Here is a 20,797-nt window from a genome sequence, read left to right as displayed (position 1 = left end):
GGCTGACAGCGCCCGGGGGGCGGCCGTGCCCCCCCTCCCCGCCCCGCACCTGCCCCCGCCGGCCTTCAGAGGGGGAAAAATGGCGGAGGGGGCGCTTCTCCCCGCTCCCCCCACCCCGCGCGGGCGGGAAGAGCCCCGCGCCCCCCCCACCCCCCGGCGCGCGGCAAGGGGGCGCGCGAGCCCCCGGCGGCCCCGCCAGGGGGCGGGGCGGGGCGGGGCGGGGGGTCCGGGGCTGCCGCCGCCGCTGCCGGCTGCACTGGCGGGGCGGCGGCGGCGGGAGCGGGAGGCTCTGGAGGTAAAGCGGAGCCGGCGGCAGCTCTGGGGAGGGCTCCCCTCCTGCCGCGTCGCGTCGCGTCCGGCGGGGCAGAGGTGGGGAGGGGAGCGGAGCGCGCTGCCGGCTGTCCCCTCGCAGCCGCGGCTGGCGCGGCGCCTCCCCCCGCGGCGCCTTCCGCGCGTGTCCGTGTCCGTGCCCACGCGGGGGCCGCGCTGCCCCGGCCCAACTCCCTTGGGCGGGCGCGGAGCGGCGCGGCCGCGCTGTCAGCGCGGGGCGCCCGGGCGCGGCGGCGGGGCGCGTCCTCCCGCGGCTCCGCGGGACTCGGGCCGGCGGCGCTCGGCGGCGCGGTAATTGGTTTCGTGTCGAGCCCGTTAGCGGCTGTGATTTCGCGTTAGTGCCTGGGTGCTTTATGCCTTCCCCCTTGCAGACAAAAGCGCACCCGAGACGTCGCCAGGGAGCGATTTGGTCATGTAAAGTCGTGCGTAGGAAGCGCTAAACTGCGCTCGGGACCCTGACAGCCGAGAGCCGGGGCGAAACACCCCCCTCTGCTGCTGGGGAGCCGTCTCTTGCTGTCCTCTTCGCCGTCGTTTGCATAAGCGAGTAGTTATTTTGGCGGAAAAAAAAATACTTGGTGTTTACAGGTTTGCTTAAAAGAAGCTAACGGGTCTTGGCAGCGCTTGCTGTAAAAAGTGATTCAGAGTAGGAAAGCGGTATCCCGCCGACGGTGGGCTTGGCTGAATGGAATTCCTGTGCAGAGAGAGCCACGATGGGCATTGGGTTCTTTTAGCCGGCTACTTCGTCTTCGTGCGCGTTGGATAGTTATTTACTTCAGTAACTCGGTAAGTGGCCGGGAAGGCGTGCAGGGGCGGCTCTTCTCCTTTTGGAAGGGAAATTCAGTTCCACACCTACCCCACCTTCTTGCCTCGCCGAAAGATATTGTTCGGACTTGGTGGCAGCGAGCTCCGTGGCTGGAGCGGGGATTACTTCTGGGTGAGGGAGGCTGGCTGTGTGAGGAGGGTCTACAGGATCCCTTCTGCTGCCTGCGAGTAAATGATACATGCTTAACAAATACAACGTGAAGACTCAGCAGTGTGTGTGTGTGTGTGTATTGCAGGCTCTGATACGAGGAGGTAATACAAATGCTGTTTATGCAGTTCTGGTATTTTCGAGTGGTATGTTGTTGTTTGCATTTAGAGTGACAGTTTGGTCATTTGAGTCTGTGGCAGAATTTTTGCTCGTTTTCATAGTGTTGATATTTTGCTTTTGGCTGAGACGTGCTCAGTAGCGTTTTAGCAAGCTACGCGTAACAAAATACGAAGGGCTAAATCATTGGCAATAAACGCAGTCTAACTTCACACTTTGAAGAGACACAGGAAATAATAGCATGGATTCTGAAAACAAAATACTTAATGGAGCAACACAAAATATTATTGTCCAAGGTCTGTGCTGGATCCAAAGAATGCCCACCACCAGGACTGTACAGCAACAGCCCAAAGATAAAAAATGCACTGAGACTGCTCTTCGGCTCTTACTCTTGGAAGAGTTCTCATGAGGAAGTTTAGCAAGCATAGGTTAATTATATATGACGTTATGGTTAACTGAAGGAATTGAATGCCTAGTGCAAGAGTCTGTGCATGTAAGAGAAGCTGATTTAAGGTAAAGTGGTATCAATGTAAATTTAGACCAATTGTGTCACTGTGGTAGAAGTTGCTATGTGGGCATCACTTGTTTGCAGTTCTGGTTATGTTATTTGGGAAGAGTTGGAAGCTAAACTGAAAAAACATTGCTCATAAAATAAGAGCATTTAGAGTTGGTGTATGTTTTGTTTTGTTTTTAACCAAGAAAAGTGGTTTTGATTTAAAATATTAATTAAATCTTTCCTGTATGAACCAAGCCGTGGGTAAGAGCTTGATGTGTCAGCATCTGTCTGCATCTGACTTAATGATCAGAGAAGGTTGATCCTCTGCTTTTTATGTGGGTAAGCTCCCAGTGAAATACATTTTGCTAGATGAAGGGTTGCAGGATTTGTCCTTGTATAGTAGTGTCACAGAGTGAGTAAATGAGAGTGGTTACCAGTATAGGATCTGCCTCAACCTGGCTTGTCATTATTCTGTGACTAAGGGTGCTTGTGAAGAGTGCAAAGGCTGGCTCCAAAGCAGATGGTTGCACTTTGGGGTACCTTGTATCTTGTCTGATTCTCTTCTGCACCTTCTTGCAGAGCTGAGGGGTCTTGCAGTCCACTTGCATTTTCAGGCTAATTCACCCCAATAGCAGTATGGTAAAGCATCTCTGTTACACTTGAAAATCAGGTTCTCTCCAGGTAGGATTGACACCACCAGGGACTGCTTCACCACGATGCTTTTCTGGTGTTCTGCTGAAGTAGTTTTGTCTGTATGTGTAGCAAAAGTCATTAATTGATACTAGCTCATTTCAGGGGTAATGAGTCTCTACTGTGGGCAAAGTGTAGATGGCTCAATATTCTCATATATCCACATTTCTGTAGAATGAAATGAATTATTCTAGCAAATTCCCAGTTATGAGGTGCCCACAGGTGTGTACAGTAGGAGTTTGAGCCAGATGTGCCTGAAAGGGACCATGCATTTTCACACTTCTGTCTATATGGATATGGTGGGAGAGGTATGTAGTATACACAAAGTCCCTGTTGACTTCTGTGGATTTACACATGTGTAAAATCAGAGTTGCAAGCAGATTCAACCAGATCTGTGCTAATACTTGTATTTCTTGTGTGAAACACCGGTATTTTCAAGACAAAGATCTAATTTCCCACTACTTTGTACCCCAGGGTGTGATCCTCCTAGTATGTGTTATCAGCGACAATTTAAAAAGCTGCCACGCCTCAGTGGGATGCAATACGAAGTCTAGCCAGTGTCGTCCAACTGTTGCGAGCAGTTACCGTGTGCTTTTTGTCATGGTGGAAGTTTCTCCTAACCCTTCTCAGCTAACAGTTACTTTACGCATGAGGGTTTAATATGTTCTTGCCTGTTTAATAACCTGTTTCAGTAATATCATGTAGCATTGAACTCTGTAAGTTATCTGCATTAAATCTGTTGTCTTTGAATATTATTGGCTCTCTCCTTGTTTATATGTTAGGAGGAGACAGTAGCTATTGAAATTCCCTAATATAGCTTAGCTGATCTTAATTATAATAATGGAGTCTATTACAATGCATATTGTAAGTGCAAACTGTTGTTAAAGCTTAGGCAAGATATTGGGGAAAAATAATGTCAAATTTTGTTTCTTTGTAGGTTGTGTTCTAATTAAATATTCAATATTATAGGAGACAATCTTTGAGTCCCAAGATACTGATGAAATGTCAGTTTAATCGTTTTTCCCTCCTTCAAAGCAATGTGCGGTATTCCATTTGCTACAATACTGGGAAGTCTAAGAGTTGAAGAGTCATTTAACTTTTTATTCTCTGTAATCTATAGTTTAGTTCATATTCAAGGTAGATAGATTGGAAAATGCTGAACATGTAGGAAGTACAGACATAAAAAACCAGAATCAGGTCCACTGGGAAAAAGCCAAATGAAATCCAGGAAAGTGTAGAGAATTTGTAGAATAGACATTTACCTATAAGGAATACTCTTTTTTTAGGAGCTGCTCATGTTAGTGAAAGCAAAAAGAACTTCATTTTATTAAATATTTATTTAGTTTGTTGAAGTAATACTTTGGAGGTTTTTGGATTTATTTTCTACACCAGCATAACTTTTCTCTACTGTTCAGCTCTTTCTTATATTCTGATGCAGCGAGCTTATTATTGTCAGCTTTGATTACAGCCATATATATTTATTTTTGTAGCACTTCATAGCAAGTCTGTAGGGCAATAGACCCCACCATATCACATGTCTAACTTATGACTTTATTTTTCAGCAGTTATGGCAAATCTGCTGATCAGATCAGAATTAAAATTACTTAGATATAATTAAAATATGCCAATATTAGTGAAACGATGAAATGCATATAAGGTCATTCAGTTTCCCTTTTCACTAGATTTTTTTTTTTTTGGCTATTTTTGTTTTTAATATAGAGGGCAAGCTGTTGCTAATTAGCATGGCACTCTGGAGGTGGTCTCTATGTAAGCTAAATGGAGAGGATAGAATGAAGGGGAAAAAAAAAACAAACCTGGAGAAGTAAACGTGCCAGTCTTGGAGGCGTTAAAAAGCTTTGCACATAGAGTGGGTTTTGTCCTTATTAGACAAGTGATGGCAAAACCTTTCCAGGTTACGTGTAGAACTTCAGACCCGAGTTGAATCCTGTGCCGATGTGTGCGTTCATGCTGGGTACAGGCAGAGGGGCCTCTCTTGGGAGAGGCTCTAGTTTCTCTTTTACTACTTGTGCAGTGCTGCAGCTTGCCTCCCATTTAGTAGGCTGGCATGGGGAGTTGATAGACAGCAGTGTGGTGCTGGGAGCACGTGCATTTCCAGAGTTGCCACAGGTTCACCGCAGAGGTGCCATTAACACTACCACCAGGCAACAGCTCTGGTATGTTTGCCATGGCTTTTCTTTCATGGATGCAGAATATTAGACACATCTATGTCTGTTACTCTTATTAAATTGCTGAAGGCTTATTTACTTTGGATATGTCTGTAATATGCAGAATTCTGCTTACAGTATACACAAATGAATATACACATGTGTGCATGTGTATAAATATTTCTATGTCTATATGTTAAAACATATTTTATGCTCTTGGGTGAAACTTTGCAGCTGCTAAGGGGGCAGGTTTTGAACTTGCACAGCATAATCTTAAGGTCTAGGGCTGCTGATTGTTGTTGGAGTATTTGGCAGTCATGATTCTGGAGGTTTTAGCTCTTATCTAGGCAGATATGAAAAAGCTGCTCCCTGCGGCAGCAATATGTAGCAAAGTAATAGAAGACAAGCTTTAAATAAATGATAAATTGAATCTTTATTAAACCCATTCTTGCATATGGGAAGCATCCTATGAAGTTCTATAGAAAGCTGCCTGCCTTGGGTCTCTGAATGAAACCTGATTCACCCCCTGCAAGGGCATGCTTTGCACTGCCAGGCCAGGAAGATTGCTGTCTAGCTCAGTACAGGTAATGCATCTTCCTTTTCTCACATCTCCTTCCTCTTGTAACTGTTTAACCTATGTCTAGATTCTCTGCAGATGCTTTGGAATTAATGCTGTCAAGTGAGTGGCACATTTCATCAAAGTAATGCAGTACACCCTATCTCAAAATAATGATTAGAAATTTTTTTTCTTTAAGAGAGCCCATGGTATTGGTACATGCAAATATTTTAGCAGTAGATACTATTTGGAAATTTAATTTAGCAAAAATCTTAGAGGTAACTAATAAGAAAAAATCCTGCTCTTTAAAGCTTTCCATCTAGAGTTCAAAGAAAAGTCAAAGGAAGTTACAGATCATATGTCTTTTATTTTTTCTGGGGTCAGCTGCAGGAAGTTGTATAGATATATTCTAAAGCACATTCAATTTTCTGTAAATGTAGATATTTCTTTGTTTGGTCACTGTAAAAAATGCTGTTCTAGAGTGATCTGTGTTTAGGTGATCTGAGATGCCACTCATGAAAGCAGTGCATTCTCCTGTTGAATCCTTTGTGCTGCTCCTCTGAGGTCATCCTCAGAAGAACTTGCTCTGAGATCAGAAAGTAAGGTAGCTGATGCTGCTCTGTATGTCAGGGGACCTGTAAAGCAATGCTGTGCGATCAAGGTGAAATATGTGAAAGGCTTTGCTGCATTTTTGTAAATAGTTTAAAGAGTTTTAACTCAGAGCAGCCACCTTGTTTCAGCCATCAGTAGATGTTAATATTTTAGCTAAAATATTTCCCTTTAAAAATTTTTCAGAAAAAGAAATGGAGTAATTTTCAGGTTTACTGTACTGATTTGCAAGTTTACTGCTTAAGATAGGATGGCGATACCCCATTTCTCATGCAAAATTTGGGTTGACCTCCGTGACTGTAAGATCATGCCCCACTTCTTTTCTTTGTAAGTTTTTCACAAAGAATATTAGCTACAACTTTAGCTTCTCGTTTATATTATAGTATTGCCCAAGGGATATTCGGTGTCCACCCACATCACTTGCTTTCTTCTAACCCCTTATCCTTAGGGTATGAGAATTGTAGGAATAAAAGTATATAGTGATTAAAAAGCAATGTTGAATCGGAGTCAGCACTGTGCTCTTGCAGCAATGGAGACTAATGGCACGCTGACCTGTATGAGCAGGAGTGTGGCCACCTGGTTGAGGGGGGTGACTGTTACTCTTGATGAAGCTGTTCTGGAATATTGCTGTGTCCAGTCTTTGGCCCCAGTGCAAGAAAGGTAGGAACAAACTGGAGAGAGCCCGGAGGAGGGCTGCTCAGGTGGTTGGGGGCTGGAGCACATGGCATACAAGGAGATGCCAAGGGATCTGCATTTGCCCAGCCTGGAGATAAGAAAATGAAGGTGAGTTGCTGCCTCCCATTTCCTGATGGGCTGTTACGGAACAGAGAGAGATGCTCTTCTCTGGGGCATATAGAGAAAGGATGAGGTGCAGTCGTCACACATTGAAATGGGGAAATTCTGACTGGGCATAAGGAAAAAAATTAACAATGAGAATGGTTACGCTCTGACCTGGGGTCTGTGGAGATTGTGAGATTTGTCCTTGGAGGTGTAAAAACTTGACTGGACAAGACTCTAAACAGCTTGATCTTACTTTGAAATCAGCACTGCTTTGACTGGGAATTGGAGGACATGGCCTCTAGAGGTCCTTTCCAGCCTAAATTATTCTGATTCTGTAAGAAGATTTCCCACAGAGAAAATAAGTATCCTAAGAGTTATGCTGAATAGTCTTTTTAATTACATTCTTAGAAGGGAAGAGCTATTTGTTTGCGGCATCAGAGGAGCCCTTTGTGTAGTGCTCACGGCCAACATAGTTTAGAATAAAAATTATTTTGTAAAGAGCACGTGCAAAAGGAACAAGTTTAAACTGTCTGTGGGGCAAAGTGCTTCTGCACCATGCTGCTGCCGTGACTAGTCACAGTCTTGCTGCCACGTGTTGAGAATAGCTCTGGCAAATAAATGTAAGGCATGTCAGGTGGTAGTCTTTGCTGGACATGGCTGTGGTTTGTGTAGGTGAGTTCTGCACAGGTCTGGGAAGGTATGTAACACATACTAAATTTGAAATGGCTGTTACAGTTTTGTGTAATAAAAAAGTGCCTTTTTTCTTTTCTTTTTTTTTTTTTGAGTGATAATGAAGCTCTCTAAGGTTGATTGTTGACATGTCCTTTGGTCCTGATGTGATGAGAGCACTCTTCGTTGACGGAGTGGCTCACTGTTGTTAGTTGTGGCATCATGTTTGACCATTTGTGTTTTGTAATATACAGCTTGGATATAAGATGGGCTGCTTTTCTCAAAGAGTTGTTTCATATTTCTCAGAACTAACTTTGTGCTAAGGCAGACAAAATATCAGCGCTGCTTGTCTTGGGCATCTGGTGTGAGGTCGTAATGACATCACCAGGAATCCCCATAGATTTGGCCTTAAGACTTCAGTTTCTCCTCGAGTTAGTGATGACCAAATAATCTATGTTATGTGAGTTGTAATTCTGCCAGCAGTATTCGCTCAAGCAGTATCTCGCTGAAATAACGTGAACTTTATATATTGATGCCTATATGTTCAAATTGGAAAATTCAGTAGTGGAGAACAAGTTTACTTCTTATGCTGTATGTCTGTGTGCATACATGCTTACTTGTGGGAGAAGGAGGGAGGAACGTATCCACAGTAACCCCCCTGCTCCTCCCTAAAACAATTGTGTGTTTGGTTTTTTGCAAATGACATTAAATGCCTTTTACCAGTACTTGAGTTAAATATGCTAGCTGTGATTCAGTCTTAAAAGTTAAGATTCTTGTTCAGCTGTTCAGAAAGACTGTGGGGAGACAGTATATACATATCTATGTATATAGATATAATCAGCAGCAGTGTAAGTAGATACTACCAATCCAGGCTGCTGTATTTTCTCTGTGGGCCACAGTGAGCCTGGCCTTCCTGCAGAGGTACAATGGGCTTGTATAAAAGCTTGAATGATTGCTGTTGGCACTCTGTAGGATGCATAGACTTCAGAGGCTTTTCTCTCCAGGGGCTGCCTACCTGTTCAGGCCACAGGATGGGAATCGAGGAGGCATGTTAAGGAGAACAGGCTGTTGCTCAAAAGGGTATTGGGCAGGAGATACGATATCTTGTACACCCAACAGGGAAGGGAAGCTGCGGTTTTTTGCTTTAGCCCTTACCTTCCTTCAGTCCTGCTTTTGTCTTTAATATTCTTAACTATATATATATATATATATATATTTTTTTTTAGCATTGAGATTCAAGCTTTTCAACTCTAAGGATTCCGAAAGGACCTGAGTGTGACTTAGTAATCAGGAGATATTAGCAATTTTGAATCCCTTTTATCTGCTCTGTGTATTTACATCATACTCAGGGTGTGTTTTCCAGCATTGTACACATATAAAAGGGAAAGATGATTTCTTTAATTTTTAAATGAAAGCTGAAATGCATGATTTGTTATTGAGGAAGCATGAGAAAAAGGCCAAATATCACTAGATTCAGATCAGAAATACGGGAGCAGCTCTGCTGGTTCTAACAAGATTGCGATACAGAAATAGCTTTGCTGGTAGATCTGCTGTTTTATACAAAATCGGTCTGGGTTTTTTGGTTGGATTTTACAACCAATTTTGACAGTGTTAAGTGTATATCTTTGATTTAGACTATTTCCTGATTTGGGAAGCCAGTAGAGAAGTGTTTTCAAAGTAATATTAGGAGTACTAAGGGCTGGACAGGCAGGGGCGCTTTGTTAGTTCAACACTCGCTGTTTTGTGCTGCTGATGTGGGAAGAGAAACACGAATTGTCTTTTGTGGCTGCAGTTCCTGCACTCTGGTAGAGTCTGTCTGAGACCAGGCAATTCTCAGTGGAAGATGAAAAAGGCCAGTACAGAGAAATTTCTTTTTTTCTTTTTTTTTTTTCTTTTTTGTTTTCTCTCTTGACTTCTTTCTCTCTTGTCCTGCTTTTCTTGTTGGGCAGGAGTGGGTTGACAGAAACAGTGCCTAGCTGCATCAAAAGGCTTGGTAGAGGCCATGTTATTGAAATCACATTTCCCTTTTTTAAAAAGGGAGTAGAATTTTCTTGTGTCAATGGTTCAGCTGCAGAGGTATTTCAGCTTTTTTTTTTTTTTTTTTTTCTCCCAAGTTAAGTTGACTTGACTGGGAGAAGTTAATTGTGTGTGCTCAGTGTTACTGCAAACACAGTTGACCAGCCCTGGAATTCCCTTGGGTGCTCACAGGGAATTTTGGCATAGACACCTACTTCTTCCTTGAGCTGGAACTGAGGAGAGGGTCAGAGTTGCAATTGATAGGGGTGTTCAGTGGGAAGAGGAAGAAAGAAAGCATGTCACGAACCTGAGACGCTCTCATTCAGAGACTTCAGTGAAGCAGGGCTCTGGTTTTGATTTGTCATTTGTGGATATTGGAGGCAGCATTAAGGTCTTCCCTGATTTTGCCCTGAGTATCATTGTTCTGGTCATGAGTATGTTTGTCTTACTCCTTCAAAGCTTCACTTCGTAACTGCCCTTTCTCCTTACTCTTCCAGGATGTCAAACTGACTTATGTCCGTGAAGACTACTCTGGTGTCAAGCTCTCTCTGACTTGCCTCCAGTTCTCAGGAGCAAAGGTACAGTTACAGGGGTAAGTTAAAATCCACTCACAGAATCCCCTGAATGAAATGAGGACTTAATTCCCTCTCCTTTTCATGGCAGTCTCTGGTAGTTTGGGCCATGACAGCAGCCTATCAGTGATAGGGAAATCCAAAAGAGTGGAGTCACTTTGAAAATGTAGTGAAAAGTTAATGAATAGAGTACTTACAGGGAAAATACCAATGCAGGCTGTGTCAGGTAAGCACTTTAAAAGTGAAAAGTGCCCCCCTGTTGGTTTGTTCTCCTTTTAACTGATCTCTTTGAAAATCTAATTGGAATCACAGTTGAACTACCACGATAAAATATGGTTTTGGTAGATAAAGTTGAAATAATACACATTTAGCAATTGGGAGTGTTGCTGGAAATAGTAGGCACATGTAGAAATGAACACAAATTCCCATTTCTTGTTTCATCCTAAGGGCAAAGTACCCTTGGTGCAAAGCCCAGGGGACCTATATAGTCATTAGCAGATGGAGGGAGACGTTAATCTTCTACCCACAAATCTGCCCCAGCACATAAAGCAGGGAGCGTCTGTTGTGAGGCTTGCTAGAGGTTGTATTAAACATGATAGTATAGTTTATAATCACAGTGCCAGTCACTCTTGCTGTTCATTGCTGTGTTTTCTTGGTACTCTGTGTCTCTGGATTTCACTTTTTCTATTGGTGTATAAGGCAGTAGTGACAGTGCTTCTGCTTCTTGAGATGTTGGCAGAAGCTTCTTCCAACACTCTTAAAAAATCTTTCTTGCTGTAAGCACCAGAGTATGTTAGGATATACTTTAAGTACTTTTTTGTGCATAGGGAGAAATGTATGATTTTTCTGTGTCATTCAGTCTTTCTCATTTGGCAGTAAGCTAGGAGGCAGGCATGGTTAATGAGGTATCTCAGCAGCGCATTTTTATGGGAGCATAGTTTAAGGTTAGGAGTATGTCCAGTCTCCAAACTGCCTAGTGAGCATTCTGTATTTGGAAACAAATGCCATCTGGCAGTGGTTAAGGAGTGCATGCTTATTCTGCTCATGATAGCCAAAACATGCTCCCTGCTGTGTGCTTTTGGCAGCTTTGTGCTGGCAATACGTCTCAAATGCCAGTTGCATGTCCCCCTTTCTTCCTCATAAGTGTGTCCCGTAAGGCATGATTTAGCCTAAATAAAAATGTGCCTCTGTTAGACTTGGTAACATATGGAAAGAAAGAGACTGCTTGTTTTAAAAAATCAAAGTCTTTCTGAAACACCTGTAGTACATTATTTCCACTGTGGAAGTAAAAAGATGATTATCATGTCTTCCTATACTCAGTTGCAAATTGGCCTTAAATTCCTGAAGATTTGATGATTTTTGTGACACCAATTTGTAGGCATGCTACACTGAAAAAAATTATGTAATTTATTCTCAGAACTCTGGGTGGAATTTCAGTCCTAAAGTAGCTGCATATTAAGCTTACTTGAAGCTCTAACTCTACTTATCTGTTCAATGTATCGATTACATTCATGATCAAATTTATCACATTAATTTGCGGTCTGAACATATAATCATCACCTCTTGTATTTCTTTATATTTGTTGAATAGTTTTAAGTCAATAAACATCTAAAATAAGTGTTACATTTTATTGAAAAGATACCTTATGTGTAGGCAGCCTGACTTTTACAATCAAGTGTTGCAAATGTGCTTAGCTGAATTATTTGAAGCAGTTTGTGCATTATGGTACGTTGGATACAAATTCTTAAGAATCTGAAGGTAAGTAAATCCAGTCTATGTTTCTTTGTCATTTTTATCTTCAGTAACAGTTTAGCAGGCTAAAAAAAGCACAGTTTAAAAAAAAAGCTAAACAAAACAGTGAAGCTTTTTAGTTAAGTACAACTGCATTTAAGGTCCAGTCAACCATAGGCTAAGTAACCTGTGCTTAGAACTTGGCTTTAGAAATGTTTACGTATTTAAGCTCTGTATTGCTTTTTCTTTGAGATGATCTTACACCTCCTTTGTTTGCAGCAGATCTTGCTATTTGGCAAGATGATAATTCTCAAACAATTTCAATGTCTTTTTCTAAACCAATGAAATTCTGTTGAGATCTGATAAGATATGGAAGTTTAAAAATCAGTTTCTCTAACCTGTGTTCATTAGGAAAAAGTTATCACCTTGCCAGAATCATGAGCTTTCCCAAAGTTGGGATTACTCAACCAGTAAAGAAGGGGAGGAACAGTACCCATTGGAAAATGCTAGGTTTTTGGTTACCCTGCTTCTGTGTATCTGTTGAAGCCTGCCTGTGGTAGCTGATTTAATGCTCCTGTTGCCCACTGTGCTTTCACAGTAAGAACGAACAATGTGCATTTCCTGGGTAGGAGGTAAAAAAAGAGGGCCTTACTGTAACCCGTTCTTCAAACCCATAAGCTTACCTGAGCAGCCTGATATCACGATAGCTTTCTCTCTCTCTGGCAAGAAGGACTCAATTCAGTTGCTTTTAATAGCTGATCTAAAATGGTGCAGATTTCCTTTTAAGTTCTTTGTTGCATCCATCATCCAGCTGTATCCTGGATATCCAAGGACATGGAGACCTATGTCCAGGTACCTGAATACTTTCATGGTTGTCTGTGCTATAGTGAAGTTGAGAATCAAATCTTGCTGTGTTCTGTGTTGAAGGAGCAACGCTGCATATTGGTTAACTTATTCATGCTCTAAAAAAACCTTGGGTATGACGTGCAAAAAAGGTATTTTAGAAAGTAGGTTGCAAAATCAAACCCTCAGAAGTTGTGAAATGTCAGATTTATGGGTTTTTTTTCTGTGCCTGTAATTGATGCAGGAATATAGATCTTGCAACTATAATTTGATCATATCCTAGCCACCTGAATTGGATAACTGTTACATTAAAAGATGTGTGGCATGGTCATGGTATTTAGTAAATAGCATGGTGGCATTTGTGTGTGAGGAAAAACAGTGTTCACAGAAGAATTCATAGAATTTGATGCTAAGTTGTTATATACATGTAGAAGATAAACAGAATTGGTTCAACAGAATTTAAATTCCATGTCAGCTAAATATATTTGCGTTATATAAACTTAATGCGGATTCAGACCTGCAATAAGTAAGCATGTTTAACATGATTGATTTCAGTGAAGTTTCTCCCATTTATGCTGGTGTCGAATTCTGCCTCTAGTCAAAAAGAAATTTTCTAAAAGTTCTGCCAACACAGTTTTGTCTCGGAACAGCTCTGAGGCTCGCCAGCAGTGTTATTTCTTTTGCGTTGTAGGAGCAGCTCTAGTGACATGCCAAAATATGGTCTTATTTTTAAACTGAAAAATAAATGAAACCTATGTAGAAATGGAAACTTTATTGAATGCCAGATTCTGACCACGTTACTCCCATTGGAACCACTAGGACCACTTTTGCAATCTGCTCTGTCTTTATAACATTAAGAGGTATTTCACAATGTGGGAAATGCTGGAAAAAATGAGTGCAAGAAGGGCAGGAAACATGCCAATGTCCATGTCTTTTTTAAAAAGTTATTATAACCTACTTGCTGAGATGTGTTTTATGCAGATATCAGATTTAACCAGGCTTCAGTTGTGGCCAGCCAACGTCCATTTCAAAAGTGTTATTTTATAGAGAAGAGGCACGTCGAAAAATTTGGGTACCTAAATATTTTCAACATGATCATAATTTCACGATTTTGGCCTGTTTTCCTAAGACAGTAAGACTTAAGATCTGGGAGGCTCTGTCTGTCAGGCTTCTTTCCTTCCCATTTTCGTTAATTTTTAAATTTCTTGTCCAATGTAAGCAGAATTTTAAAAAGTTAGTTCCAGTAAGATAGGGGTTAAAACAGATGGAGGGATTTGGGAAGGAGAAATACAGTACTCAAGAAGAGATTGGTTTGCTCTAAGCGTATCCTCCTCAGATACTAACCCTAGTGAAAAAGGCCCAGATGTTTTGCCTCTAGCAGCGTGCAACCAGTCAAATCCATTGAGGGCTCTGAGAAGAGACTCTAGCGATTTTGGGCAGTCGTTGACTTTCAGCTTGTGTGAAAAGGATAGAACAGGTATGCTATCTCATCATTCTACCGTAAAAGGCAGAAATTTGTGTTATTAATCCAGAAGATGTTCTGAGTGGATTTCATGACAGTCTCAACTTGGTTGTGAGCTGAAGTCTTCAGAGCAATTACAGAGGTAAGTATAATCAAGCTGAGCTCTGCAAGTGTGGTGAATGCTAAAGGAGACAGCATTTTGAAAGCGTATTCAGCCAGGTAGTACAGATTAGCAAGAAGTCTAGTAAGACCTGAAATGTTCACTAGTTTTGATAGCTGAACAGTTGTTCTTGATATGCCACTAGACAGCTGTGGTCCTGCTAACCTGTGGCTTAAGGATAGCATATTGCTTAGCACAAGTCCTTGTGTGTTTGACAGTAAGTTGTTTATAGACCAGTGTGGCTGGGTGGTGTTACACTGTTGACACTCAAGATTTTTATCACCACTTGTCAATGATGAATAGCATTATTAGCAGTGTACCTGCTAGGGAATGCGTAGTATTTGAGGCTGAAGTTAATTCATAGGATTACAACACAGAGGCTGGTCTGATGAAGTGCCCTTCCGACCCTGTTCTTTCTTGGTATTGGACTTTCATTAGGTTCTAATCTGCAGAGCAAAAGCTCTTATATGAGGAACTCGATTCACCTTGGGCGATGCATAGTCCTTTTTAGACTGGAAAATGGGCATGATGGATTTGCGTTCTGAGCAGATAGCCCTTAGCTCAGATGACAGATTTTGTGCATAGGCCTCCTGCTTTGTACGTTTACACTGCTTTTGGGGGTGGAGTTGTAGTACTACTTCTACTTGCAGTTGTCTAATACTTGCTACTTTTATCTCGATTCATAAGATGGATCTTCACTTTGTACCTAAAGGGAATTAATAATCGTCTTCTGTAGGCTTTTGGCAGGGCATGGTCAGCTCTAGGGATCTTTGACTATGGTAATCTCATTGGCAAAAGATGTAAATTGACATAAATTGGATTTCCTATTTTCTGAAGCTTGAAGCAACCTGTACCTTTGAGTTTTAGAAAGAAGATGAAGATTAAGGGCATAAAAAGGCAGTTAGACACTAAGCTTTCACTGACTGTATGTGGTGCATAACTCCTATTTGTATCTTTGCAAATCTTAATTTTTCCTTGGTGTGTCTGGTGGGTGTTCAAGGAGGCAGCAGAGAAGCTACTTTCGACTACTTGGTTCTGTAATTATAAATACACTGACTTTGGTATGAGAAACATCAGACAATAAGTCTTGGTGATGGTTAAGTTAATTCACTTTTAGAAGTTCAATAATTCATCTAAGAAGTGTCAGCAGCTGGGTCTTGCTAATGGTAAGCCTTTCATTTCTGTTAAATCAATTGTGAATAATAGAATCCTTCAGAGAAAAATGATGAAGTAAGCATTGATTTCCAAACTGGGTGTCTGATATTGGAGCATTAATAAAATCTAGAGCAAGCAGGCAACTAGGACCTCATACAGTCAGATCACCTAAGTAGTAATCAGGGAAAATCAATGATTTTTGTGTATGGTGCTAGATCTGTTAACATTTCATCTGTCGCCATTCATCATTGTGTCTATAATTTCATTTTTATAATTGTTTTGATTTTTTGGGGCTTAATAGTATGCATTGAATCAAGCGTTTACCGTCAAGCTTTTGTGAAACAGAAGTGGCATTGTGGCATTGTCTACTGTTTACTAGCTGTCTGTCTTGAGTATTTCAGGGCTTTCTATAGTGGTGGTCAAAGTAATGCCTATGTGTTTTCAAATGAGGTTCAGTCTTCTGAGAGGAGTTCCAAGCAGACTTCGTGGAGTCCTCACAGCTGCAAGGAGCCGTGTTGCTCGCTTGTATGTAGTCACATTCAGTCTCACCAGCAGAGCTCTTAGAACATTTCCAGTAATGATGGTAAAACTGTCAAAGGAGAGCAGTTGTAGAGAACACGTTCAGAACAGTCAGGCTCCTGGCATGGCTTCCTCTGCAACATCTTCCTTGGACTGCTCCCCAGCTACACCTTCTGGCTCTGTGCGCTTTGTTCCAGGCTGTGCTGTCTTGTTGCAGAGGGCTGTGACTGTCTGGATGTGTCAGAGGAGGAGACTGATGCGGACATGGCCAGATTCTGGCCTTTGCTGCCTTTAACGCAGAGGGCAAAGATTTTGGTGACAGGAGCATCAGCGAGAGACCTGAGAGGGAGTAGCTGATGGTAGAACATCCCACCGAGGCATGGAGGCCGTAGGCTTTTGTGGATGGGATACCTGTATGCCCTGTACTTCCAGCCTCAGAGTCGGTGAGGTTTTGTAATGCAGCGTGAAGGTTACAGACTTGTGGGTGTGGGGTGTATTTTCTTTTATTATTTTTAATTCTATTTGGAGGCTGGGTTCAGTGGTTTTGTTTAGAGCTCCTAGGCACTGGCTTTTTCTGTCCAGTGTTGTGCTTACCAGTGATCTCATTTTGTTCAAAGCTGTATTGAATTTGTGTGGAAACCCACATACAATCAAATCTGCTTCCTGTTGAAGTCAATGGGAGTTTAGGCTAAAACTGGACCAGGATTTGGCCCATAAAGCATAGCAAGAAAATTTAACAGTTATAATAAAACTCTTAAGGCAAATAAAATGTTCTAGCAGGTGTTCATAAACGTGCTTTATGCTCATAGACTCTGTTAAATGTTAATACTAAGGTCCTGCAGAAGCTGCACATAAGGACTGTGTGAAGGAAGCAAATGTCTGTTAAATGTGCTGTGCAATATTGTAGCAAAGGTGGGTGGCAGTGCAATGCCACGCTACCTATTAGACTGAAATATGAAAGCTATTAGAGATTCTGCTGAATTTTCATTTTGTGAGGGAGTAGTTTTCAAGAGAGAACATATATAAAAAAGCCATGTGTTGTGCAAAACTAGAAGCGTCTTTGTCAGTGTATGCAGTTTTCTTGGATGTATGCAGAGCTTATTAGGGACAACTGCTAACATACTGTATTAACAATAAATTTAAAATAAGACAATACTTGCAAGGAAAATAATAGCTGAAAAGCAGCTATTTATTTTTTGTATAATTCATTTTCTTTGAATTAGGTCTTTTTTTTTTTTTTCATGCCTTAGATGAACCCCCAGGCAGAAGTCCTAACATGACCCTAAATACATTTTGAGCATAATAGGTGTTGGCAGGATTTTATATTTAGATCTCTGTCTTACACTAACTCTTAATATTTTTTAAATCCATCACTTCGCCATCAAAGCACTAGTTCATCAAAGCACAGTGAGGTCCGTTTCAGATTTCCAGGAGCTTTCTGGCCTTCTTTCTGGCTAAGATGGCTGAGTGAGGGGAGGTCTTTCACATGACATTTAGATCTATCAAGTTAGAAGCATCGCAGCTGCCCTTGTAGCGCATGCTGCTGTCAGAATGTCCACGTAAAGTCAGAAGGACTCTTCCACTGTTGCCTTGGTCTTGTCCTCAAGTGTTTGTCCCTGCTGTGGCAGTGCTGGCATTTTTTCAGCTAATGGGGGCAGGGGTGTCTCAGAAAACTTGCTTTGTTCCACCTTGTCGTGAAAAGGGTTGAAGCACGGACTTAGACAGCGAATTCTCATCACTTGCTTCCCGAACAGTCTCAAACCACACCTCCCAGGGTGGTGGGACCTCTGAGCTTTCTCCTCTGTAGTTGTGCTGCACTAGTGTGCTTACGAATTTTCAGACCAAGGCTGAAGATCATCATCAGCTAGCAGATTGGGAGTTCCCACACGTAGTAGAGTCTCTTTTCTTGTAATTCTTCTAGGACAAGGAGGCCTAGTAGAGAAGCACGGTGGGGAAAGACTAGGAACTGCTTTTAATCAAGTGGAAACTATGTCAGTACTTCTCTTGTAAGTTGTGGCACTTCTAGAATAGTGATATTCATGCAGAACTTTTAATCCCTGCAGTACATTACAAATGCATTGTGTGAGAATTAAATGTTAATTGAGGCCATTATTTTATGAGTGGACTATTTATATAGTAAAGTTATTTGAAGTAATGGGCCATGAATGCATTTTGTTTATTAACTTCCCCAGTGCTCATTCTTCTGTATCTTTTCTTATCACAGAGCAGTAGTTTTGAAATGGAAGGTTCTCCAGTGGCTTTAAGACCTGCAACATATAAGGTGTGTTACTTATAAATAGTTTTCTTGATTTCAAGATATGCAGCAGCATAGAGTCAAAGCCTTTGGAAGACTGAGCTTTCAGGTGACTTTCTACCTGAGGAAAAAAAAAAAATAGAAGAAAAGGATATTTTTTTCCCTTTGTTTAAAACTTGCTTGATTCAGGTATTTAAATGGTCTTCTCCATTCTAAAGATGAGAAAGTAGGGTAAGGAAAATGATTTGCTGTGTCTGGGATTATGAAGGGAAGTCTGGCAGACAAGGAAATTAAATTGAGATCTCCTAAATGTCAGGCTAGTTCCATAACTACTAGAATATCCTTTCTTTCTTTTCTAAAATGTCTGTCAGAAATGTTTAGTAAAGTTTAGGTTTTGTAGGATTTCCATAGGACAACTGCTCTGTGGCCCTGAGGGTGCGAATACCCACAATTTGTATAAGTTCATCACCCTTTGAAGTTGAGAGTACTGTATCTGTTATTAAATCTGGAAGAAATACAGTGTCAAGCCAACATACTTGTAATAATATTTTGGATTTCCTTCTCTAATTGTTTAATGGAATTAATATGAACGTTTTGGCTACAAAGTTGGACAGCTGCAGCAGGATGTGATTTTTTAACTGGCTCTTCTTTCAACACATTCTGGCAAACTTTACAATATGCAATGTTATAAAAGTCCCATTTATCTGTCATGTAGCTTTCCTGCACTTCCTTCGTTTCCAGTTATTTATCCATTGTTTTTTTTAAAGGCCAAGTTCAAATTGTTCCTCAGTTCTCAGTTATGATAAAATGCAGTGCAAGGCAAAACCCTTGCATGCCGTCTTCCCTCTCATCAAAGATGCTGGGACTTGTGCATGAGCGGTGGTTACCTGATGAACTGCAGCACTAAGTGATGTAGTGTGTAACTATACTACCTGTCTGTTCATCACATCTTATCATGGTTTCCTATATGTGCTGAGAGACCATTTCTGCAGTTCAATCTTTTGCTTGTTGCATCCAAACTCCATTTCAAATACTTTGTCCAAGTAAGGAAAACGTGAGGAAGTTGCCCACAGATCTGTGCTAAACTCTCGTTTTCTGGTAGAAACTGTTGTGTGGTTTTTTGGGGTTTTTTTTGTTGTTTTTTGTTTTTTTTTTTTTTCCTGGCCTGTTATGTGCTTGTGAAATTCTGTAAGCATTTATCGTTTTTTGATATGTTACAGTACATTTAGGCTCTGGACTTCTGAGCATTGCCAAATGAACACAGCAGAAAGAGTCAGCTGTTCATAAGGAGGGAGTATTGTATTTATATAATAATTGTATGCTAATAATATAGAGAGAGTGTATGACAGTTTAATGAGGTTTAAGTACCATTGGGTTGACCTGGCAATCTGTAGCGCTCACCGCAGCATGGCTGTTACCTTGCCTGCGTTGTTTTGTGCAATTCTGGAGGCAGCAGGTAGGAGAGCCATCGTCACAGCGAGCTCCAGGGGAAGTCAGTTGCCGCGCGTGCCAGCGGGACTGTGCCAAGCATTACATTTTGTCTCTACAACTGGGACAGGTTCGGGCACTCTAATCAATTACGAAACTGAGTATTGTCTATTTTCTTGGAAGATGTTGCTTTCTATCCCTTGGTAATCGTGTGGTGTCCAGAGTTGCTTAGCTTGGAAAGCTTTCAGGGCTTTTGCAGGCCACTAGGTTCAGAGTCTGGAGTCAGCTGGCTATAGCGAGCACAGAATGGTGATAAATGATAACTTGGAAAAACCCACACATGTGAGAGTCCTGAATAAAGCCAAGATTAAAGTAATTTGTTCTGGATGATTTTAACAAAAAGGCAGCTCTTATCATTTTAAAAGAATACCGTATAAACTCATCTTCTGAAGATAAAAGCTATCAAGCACAAAATCATGATATTACACCAGATACCAATTACTGCGGTTTCTTAATGTGTTTGTGTTTTTTGGTTTTGCATTTATTAAGTATTTAGAAGTTCAACTGTAGATATTTTTAATCAAAATCAGAATTTTCTCACAAAATGGGTGATTACATCATTTGCACATTTGTATTGTAAGACATTTTAACGATATAAGCATTTTTTCATTTAGGCAGCAACCATAATAAATTGAAATAAAATTCAGCCTTGATTGATGTTCTATGTGTCATGTACAGGGCAAGTCCCATCTATTAAATGTGGTTTGCCAAGGCAGCAATATTAGTAGCATTTGAATGTTTTTCTTATTAAGGAGAAAAATGGTCAGCAACATCAATACCGTCTGCTCCAAAGACCATGGTAAATGGAAACTGCCTGCAGCGCATTTGAATTCCTCACTGTATTTGGGATGAAGGTATGATGCAGGCAGTGAGAATTTTTTTTTTTTCTCTTGAAAATTAGGATAGACTATTACAGTTCTTAGGATGAAAGAGAGAGGCTGATTACAACATAATGGAGTGTACCATATTCATCTCTTTGAAATATGACCTCACTCGGCCTTTTCCATTTTACAATCGATTCTCTCATTCCCTTAATGAACCTGTGCGTTCATGAGTCTTCCTTGGAAGTATGCACATGAAGTATTACAGTAGCAGAGAGTAATTGTCTGACAAGCAAGTGCAAGTAAAGTGTCTCTCTTGTAGTCTTGTTCAATAACATTATGGACCGTTAATGCATCGCATCAGGTTCCATATTGTTTTGTTAAAAATTATGCA

At 41.2% G+C, this 20,797-nt stretch overlaps 1 protein-coding gene across 2 annotated transcripts in view; it reads left to right on the top strand.

Moving 5' to 3' along the window:
* The first annotated feature begins 220 nt into the window (after positions 1-220).
* RARB (retinoic acid receptor beta) overlaps positions 221-20,797 on the top strand; it is a 335,127-nt gene continuing 314,550 nt past the window's right edge. Inside the window, exons 1-2 of one of the 2 annotated variants that reach the window (XM_052797965.1) lie at positions 221-295; positions 9,896-9,976. The gene's annotated coding sequence lies outside the window, so the exon portion shown is untranslated. Of the gene's footprint in view, positions 296-9,895; positions 9,991-20,797 lie in introns of both variants that reach the window. The other variant, XM_052797957.1, reaches the window with a different exon arrangement.

The sequence above is a fragment of the Harpia harpyja genome, chromosome 1, assembly GCF_026419915.1.
Source record: "Harpia harpyja isolate bHarHar1 chromosome 1, bHarHar1 primary haplotype, whole genome shotgun sequence".
Classification (NCBI taxonomy): Eukaryota; Metazoa; Chordata; class Aves; order Accipitriformes; family Accipitridae; genus Harpia; species Harpia harpyja.
This window is presented reverse-complemented; position numbering and strand designations above follow the sequence as displayed.